This window comes from Astyanax mexicanus, chromosome 1 (genome assembly GCF_023375975.1).
Source record: "Astyanax mexicanus isolate ESR-SI-001 chromosome 1, AstMex3_surface, whole genome shotgun sequence".
NCBI classification, from domain to species: domain Eukaryota; kingdom Metazoa; phylum Chordata; class Actinopteri; order Characiformes; family Acestrorhamphidae; genus Astyanax; species Astyanax mexicanus.
Genome location: NC_064408.1, coordinates 46,886,608 through 46,895,591, shown reverse-complemented (window position 1 = coordinate 46,895,591; position 8,984 = coordinate 46,886,608).

Here is an 8,984-nt window from a genome sequence, read left to right as displayed (position 1 = left end):
ATGAACACCATAGCAACATAATAGCAACCACCATAGCAAATGCTGAGAGCCATTTTAGCTGCGCAACCATCCTGTGTTTCCTTCAGGAAATACAATTTTTTTTAGTTACGTACATTACATTAATATTTGTAACACAACTATAAAAACATAGTTGCATAATCTACATGTTGTATAACAGATTACATATGCTGTACATTCAATTTAGATTTTGTATTGACCGATTTATATCAGCATTTATTTTTTATTTGCATGTGCAAGCGAGAAATTACAATAATCTGAATTTAAACCGTATTCCCATTTGCTATAAATCACAAAAACTGAAGTCTTGTTTACATTAGTTTTAAACAACAGCATGTCAATAATCTACAGTTGAGTCCTATTTGCATTAGTTTTGAGGCCTGAAATTACAAAACTTTACAATAATCTGACTAAATCTTAAATAAAAATTTTATTTATTTGAAAATCAATCAGGCCAATAATACAAGTTTAAATCCCATTTCCATTTCCAAAACAAGTAAATAATATACGTTAATAATAATATAAGCCCTATAATTACAATATATAAGTCCTATCAAATATATATTTGTTCTTAACCCTGAAATGACAATATAATTTAAGTCTTATTTTCATTTGCTTAGAAAAAAGAAATGACAAACATATGGTCTTATTTTTGTTTGATTTTAGGCCAAATGTCAAAGTCTATGTGCATTTAATCTGAACCAAAGCATTTAGCTATATCTATTTAGCTATTAGCTTTTACTAAAAGTCTTTCTGTTGGTTCTAAAGCCAGAAATGACCAGTAGCAGTGCCGAAATGTAATAGACATGTTTTCTTTCCAAGTTTATCCCTTTAAGTGGTGTAAGTGTGGGTCTCTGAATCAGTACAGTTACAGGACAGGATGAAAACAGAAATGTAGCTCATCTGCTTTTCAAATCAAGCACTTCCTGTGGTTGACTCATCATTTATGCTAATACAAAAACACTGGCCTTCCGTGCTCTTTAATATAACTTTGTAATGGGAGTCAGTTCATTTAATAACATCTAATAACGCAGTGTATCTGTATAGTGGTCCTCATTTATTGTCAGGAGTAGTTTCTGACCACCTGACCACCATTAAGAAACGTATGACCGAATATTATTATCAGGTTAATGGTGGTTTAGCTACTAATCTGTTAAAAGTATACATTCTTCACGGAAGCTTTATGGCTTCTTCAATTTGAAACTGTGGATGAGCCCCTTAAGGTGCACTGAGCACCCTTAAAGAAAAGTGAAATGTTTTCTAAAGATTCCTTAAAGCACTTTAGGGGTTAACTTACTTTTTCTATGACCACTTCGAGTGTTGAACTAGTATGTTCAGTAAAGACCTGCAAGATTATATATTTTTGTCATATATTGTTTGTCAATTTGTCAATGCTCTTGACTTGAACATTTTATGTCACCTTTATATTTTGTCACATTACAACCACAAATTTAAATGTACTTTATTGAGATTTTAAGTGATTGACCAACACAAAGTAGCACAAAATTGTTGGTGAAACAAAAATGATACATAGATTTAAAAAATGTAATCATATAAAAATCTGAAAAGTGTGATGTGCAAAAGTATTCAGCCCCCTCTATATCAATACTTCATAGAGCCACCTTTCACTGCAATTACAGATGCAAGTCTTTTGTGGTATATCTCAAGCTTTGCGCATACAGAGACTACAATTGTTGCTCATTCTTCTTTATAAAACAGCTCAATCTCAGTCAGGTTGGATGGAGAGCGTCTGTAAACAGCAATTTTCATGTCTTGTCACAGAAGCTCAATGCGATTTAACACTGAGCCATTCTAAAACATTAATATTCTCTGATTTAAACCATTCCACTGTAGTTTAGTCTGTATGTTTAGAGTCATTGTCTTGAATCTCCTTCCCAGTCTCAAGTCTTTTGCAGCCTCCACCAGGTTTTCTTCCAGGATTGTCCTGTATTCAGCTCCATCCATCTTTTCATCATTTCTGATCAACTTCCCTGTCCCTGCTACCACCACCATGTTTCACTTTTGGGATGGTGTGTTCAGGATGATAATAAGTGTTAATTTTTTGCCACACAAAGCACTTTGTATTTAGGTCAAAAAGTTCAACATTATCTGACCACAGAACCTTCTTCCACATGTTTGCAGTACAAACAGCACTTCTTATGTCTTTCTTTCAACAGTGTCTTTCTTCTTGCCACTCTTCCATAAACGCCAGATTTGTCCTTTCAACAGATTCTTCCACCTAAGCTATGGATTTCTACAGCTCCTCCAGAGTGACCATGGGCCTCTTGAACAGTGCTCCTTGGGATACTTACAGCTTGGGGCATGTTTTTATAATCTAACCCTGCTTAAATCTTATCCATAACTTTATCTCTGGCTTGTCTGGTGAGTTTCTTGGTCTTCGTGATGCTGTTTGTTCACTAGTGTTCACTGTAACAAACCACTGAGGCCTTCACAGAACAGCTGTATTTACCTGATGACAGAGTGAGATTAAAGAAAATCGAGGATTGTGTAGAAGATGTAAAATCATGGATGTCGCACAACTTCCTCCTATTAAATAGTGATAAAACAGAAGTTCTCCTATTAGGCCCCAAAGCTGCTAGAAATAAATTATCAGACTTAATGCTAAATCTGGCCGACTTCTCAGCCACCCCTGGTTCAGCAGCTAAAAACCTTGGAGTTATCATAGATTCAGATCTAGCATTCGATAAACACATATCTAATGTTACTAGAACAGCTTTTCTACACCTCCGTAACATCGCCAAGATAAGAAATGCCCTATCACTGCATGACGCAGAAAAATTAGTACATGCCTTCATTACCTCAAGGCTAGATTATTGTAATGCGCTACTGTCTGGATGTTCCGGCAGTAACTTAAATAAACTTCAGCTAGTTCAAAATGCTGCAGCCAGGGTCCTTACTAAAACTAGAAAATTTGACCATATTAGTCCAGTACTATCAGCACTGCACTGGCTTCCAGTCAAATTCCGCATAGACTATAAAATTCTCCTGTTAACGTATAAAGCCCTACACGGGCTCGCTCCTGAGTATTTACAAGACCTCATCTCCTGTTATGAACCACCGCGATTACTTAGATCTCAGGGTGCTGGTTTATTAGTAGTTCCTAAGATTCAGAGGAGCTCTGCAGGAGGAAGAGCTTTCTCTTATAAAGCGCCTCAACTCTGGAATAATCTCCCCGAATATGTTCGGGACTCAGACACAGTCTCAATCTTTAAGTCTAGACTGAAAACTTACTTGTTTAGTTTAGCTTTTGGTAATTAATGTTTTTCCCTTTAGATAAGGCTGCAGATTCAGGGGTTCATGGACAGAGGAAATTGTGGTAAACTGAGATGCTGGTGCTGTTGTTCTCCCACTGCACACGGTCACTCAGGTTTGTGGACGGTGGAGTGGGTGGATGCCAGTGTTTCAGGGAGCCTCCATGTCTGTTACCTTCTGGCTCTCTGCCTTTAGTTAGGCTGTTTTATTCAGTTCTGCCGGAGTCATTTGCCACACTCTGATAATGTTTTATATTCTCTGTTTTACATAAATCCAGTCAAAACTAATTCCATCTCTCTGCCTTCCTCCGAGTTACTGACTGCCCACCTGTCTGACCCGATACCGAGGGATGTTGGACCCTCAGGCTCTCATGTCCTCTGTCTGGCCAGACTGGAAGTTTCTGAAGTCAGCTCTTCTCCATCCACCACCACAGATCAGCTGCTCATAATCCATCTTACTCTATAAGCCATTAGTGGAGCTGCTATACACCTGAATATATAAAACCTACGTGGATTTATGAAAGACTTTTTAAAATTAATTTAAAAGCCATTTGACCAGTGGTAGGATGGTCCCCCCTTTAATGTGAGTCTTGGTCCTCCCAAGGTTTCTTCCTCCTCCTGCAGCTCTGAGGGAGTTTTTCCTTGCCTCTGCGCTCACTGGGGGTTCTGTATTATGTATATTCTATGTTTAATGTTTTGCCTGATTCTTTGTCCTGTGATCATGTTTCTGTAAAGCTGCTTTGTGCCAACACCAGTTGTAAAAAGCGCTATACAAATAAATTTGATTTGATTTGATATTTATACTGAGACTAAATTACACACATCTGGACTCTATTAACATATTTAGTGACTTCTGAAGGCAGTTGATTGCACTGGATTTTTTTAGGGGGTTTAGAGTAAAGGGAGCTGAATACTTTTGCACATCACACTTTTCAGATTTTTATTTATTTTTTTTTATTTAAAACAATGTATCTTTTTTGTTTTACTTCACAATGATGTGCTACCTTGTGTTGGTTTATCACTTAAAATCTCTATAAAATACATTTAATTTTGTGGTTGTAGGGTAACAAAATGTGAAAAAGTTCAAGGGGTATGAATACCTTTGCAAGCCACTGTATATGAACTTCCAGCTGAGCTGTATATATGTATATACATGTATGTATGTAACATATATGGAAATACCACCCTTGATATTGTGACATATATGTCATATATTGCATTTCTATAAAGATGGCAAAAATGTAGGTAGATGGTAGGTGTTGTTAAACTGGAAACTCCTTGTAGATGGGTTCACAGCACAGCTGGAGAAAGGCAGGTGTTTGAGGCCTGGTTCCAAGAATGCTCTGTAACATTAACATCTTGACATTTACATGAGAGTTTCAGCTTTTTAAACTCATCATCAGATGAGTTAAACATAATAAAAATACCTTCATGACACAGAGTGTCATGGTTTGTGTGAATGAAACCATGGAAACATTGAGACCTTATTTTTCCACATGTGATGCTGAAAGTACAAGACCTGTAAAAAAAAAGAGAAGCCTCAAAAACAGGAAAGCTGTGTATGTTTGTGTTCAAAGAGCAAAGAGAATGTGTGTGTGTGTGTGTGTGTGTGTGTAGGGGTTTCCCGCTATAGAAGTGAGAGGCTAAAGGTTGTAAACACAGTGCAGGGGAGACGACGGAAGTATCACAAGACTTTTCTACTCAGACAATCATGCGCTGGCGGTTTCAAACCACAAGGGACCCACCCCTCAAACGGCTTCCACTGGGTAATTTTGCGTGAGTCACAAATAGACATTAGGCAAAAATAGAGAGGGGTCTACTGTCGACTGTAGGTTTGGAACCACCTTTCAAAACCAAAAACTGCCATTTGTTCTTAGATTTTTTCTGTCTTTAAGAATATTATTGCTATATTATAGCAGTGCTGAGTATAAGCGGTTAAGAGCTCAATAGGGAGCTCCCAGCATGCTCAGGGGTCACCCTTTTCAGTTTGTTGTGGTTATTAATTAGGTTGTTTTAGGTTGTTTGTGCATGTATGTATGTTTTATTATGTGTTTATTATTTGTGGCAGTTCCACTGGTTGAGCTAAAAAAAAAAAAAAAATATATATATATACACTGCTCAAAAAAATAAAGGGAACACTCAAATAACACATCCTAGATCTGAATGAATGAAATATTCTCATTGAATACTTTGTTCTGTACAAAGTTGAATGTGCTGACAACAAAATCACACAAAAATCATCAATGGAAATCAAATTTATTAACCAATGGAGGCCTGGATTTGGAGCCACACACAAAATTAAAGTGAAAAAACACACTACAGGCTGATCCAACTTTAATGTAATGTCCTTAAAACAAGTCAAAATGAGGCTCAGTATTGTGTGTGGCCTCCACGTGCCTGTATGACCTCCCTACAACGCCTGGGCATGCTCCTGATGAGGTGGCGGATGGTCTCCTGAGGGATCTCCTCCCAGACCTGGACTAAAGCATCCGCCAACTCCTGGACAGTCTGTGGTGCAACGTGACGTTGGTGGATGGAGCGAGACATGATGTCCCAGATGTGCTCAATCGGATTCAGGTCTGGGGAACGGGCGGGCCAGTCCATAGCTTCAATGCCTTCATCTTGCAGGAACTGCTGACACACTCCAGCCACATGAGGTCTAGCATTGTCCTGCATTAGGAGGAACCCAGGGCCAACCGCACCAGCATATGGTCTCACAAGGGGTCTGAGGATCTCATCTCGGTACCTAATGGCAGTCAGGCTACCTCTGGTGAGCACATGGAGGGCTGTGCGGCCCTCCAAAGAAATGCCACCCCACACCATTACTGACCCACTGCCAAACCGGTCATGCTGAAGGATGTTGCAGGCAGCAGACCGCTCTCCACGGCGTCTCCAGACTCTGTCACGTCTGTCATGTGCTCAGTGTGAACCTGCTTTCATCTGTGAAGAGCACAAGGCGCCAGTGGCGAATTTGCCAATCCTGGTGTTCTCTGGCAAATGCCAAGCGTTCTGCACGGTGTTGGGCTGTGAGCACAACCCCCATCTGTGGACGTCGGGCCCTCATACCATCCTCATGGAGTCGGTTTCTAACCGTTTGTGTAGACACATGCACATTTGTGGCCTGCTGGAGGTCATTTTGCAGGGCTCTGGCAGTGCTCCTCCTGTTCCTTCTTGCACAAAGGCGGAGGTAGCGGTCCTGCTGCTGGGTTGTTGCCCTCCTACGGCCTCCTCCACGTCTCCTGGTGTACTGGCCTGTCCCCTGGTAGCGCCTCCAGCCTCTGGACACTACGCTGACAGACACAGCAAACCTTCTTGCCACAGCTCGCATTGATGTGCCATCCTGGATGAGCTGCACTACCTGAGCCACTTGTGTGGGTTGTAGAGTCCGTCTCATGCTACCACGAGTGTGAAAGCACCACCAACATTCAAAACTGACCAAAACATCAGCCAGACAGCATAGGTTCTGAGAAGTGGTCTGTGGTCCCCACCTGCAGAACCACTCCTTTATTCAGTGTGTCTTGCTAATTGCCAATAATTTCCACCTGTTGTCTATTCCATTTGCACAACAGCAGGTGAAATTGATTGTCAATCAGTGTTGCTTCCTAAGTGGACAGTTTAATTTCACAGAAGTTTGATTTACTTTGAGTTATATTGTGTTATTTGAGTGTTCCCTTTATTTTTTTGAGCAGTGTATATATATATATATATATATATATATATATATATATATATATATATATATATATATATATATATATACTCGGTATTGGTATTGGGTTAATGGGTGAATAAGGCTCTCCACCAGTGGGTCACCATTTAATAAGAGAAACACTGCTTGCTTTGTTGTTATTTTTACACTCTCATGTTCTAAGTAAATTATGCTCTTTAATCCCCCCCCCTCCCCAGTCACACAACATTATTAATTATCTACAGTTGCAAGAAAAAGTATGTACTTAGATTTCTGCATAAAATGGTCATTAAATGTGTTCTGATCTTCATCTAAGTCACAACAATAGACAAACACAGTTTGCTTAAACTAATTCCACACAAAAATGATATGTTTGCATGATTTTATTCAACACAACATGTTAACATTCACAGTGAGGGGGGAAAAAATATGTGAACCCCTAGGCTAATGACATTTCTAGGAGCTAATTGGAGCCAGGATGTGAGGACATTGGATGTGTTAGTTAAAGCTGCCCTGCCCTTTAAAAACACACACCAGTTTTAAGTTTGCAGTCCTTAAGAAGCATTGCTTGATGTGAATCATGCCTCACACAAAAGAGCTCTCAAAAGACCTGCGTTCAAGATTTGTGGACTTGCACGAAGCTGGAAAGGGTTACAAAAGTATCTCTAAAAGCCTTGATGTTCATGTGTCTACGATAGGACAGACGGTCTACAAATGGAGAAAGTTCAGCACTGTTGCATCTCTCGCTAGGCGCGGTCATCCTGTAAAGATGACTGCAAGAGCACAGCGCAGAATGATCAATGAGGTGAGGAAGAATCCAAGAGTGTCAGACAAAGACTTATAGAAATCTCTGGCACATGCTAACATTTTTGTTGACAAATCTACATAAAGGTAAACATTAAACAAGAATAGAGTTATTAGAAGGACATCACGGAGGAATCCACTGCTATGTGTGGAGAAAAAAGGCACAGCAAACCATCATCAAAACCTCATCCCAACTGTGAAATATGGTAGAGGCGGCATCATGGTTTGGGGCTGCTTTGCTGCCTCAGGGCCTGGACGGATTGTCGTCATCAACGGAAAAATAAATTTCCAAGTTAACCTAGAAATTTTGCAGGAAAACTTAAGACCATCTGTCCGCCAACTAAAGCTCAACAGAGGATGGATTATGCAACAGGACAACGACCCAAAACATAGAAGTAAATCAACAACCGAATGGATTCAACAGAAGAACATAAGTCTGGAGTCCTGACATCAATCCAGGTGAGATGCTGTGGCATGACCTCAAGAGAGCGATTCACACCAGATATCCCAATTCCTTCTGACTGTTGTGCAGGCCTTCAGTTACAGGAAATGTTTGGTTGTGGTTATTGCTGCCAAAGGAGGGTCAACCAGTTATTCAATTCAAAGGTTAACATACTTTTTCCACCCTTACTGTGAATGTTAACATGTGTTCAAAAAAAAACATGCAAACATATAACTTTTTGTGTGGTATTAGTTTAAGCAGACTGTGTTTGTCTATTGTTGTGACTTGGATGAAGATCAGAACACATTTAATGACCAATATATGCAGAAATCAAAGTAATCGCAAAGGGTTCACATATTTTCTCTTCCAACTGTAACCCCTAAGGACTTTTATTTGTAAGTACATGATTAAAGCATCTGCCAAATGTATTAAATTTGTTAAAAAGTGAGGAAAATTAAAAGTATTTTAATATTACAAACAGCTATATGTCTCATTGCCTGCTTGATCAGATCACTTGTGGCAGAATTTAATGTCAGGTATAATCAAATCCTGTGTGGCATTAGTTACATACGCCCCCTCACCCTGTGGCCAAAAGTACAGGAAATGTGATATGTGGCGAGAAGTGCTGATTGAAGGAAATCCTGCATGTGACGGCCCTAGTGCTAACTGATTAACTGAACTAAAAGTGATCTACTGATAACGAGTTGACCCCTCCCTACAAGTTCTAAAGAAGCATGGCTAATTTTCCTGATACCCTCCA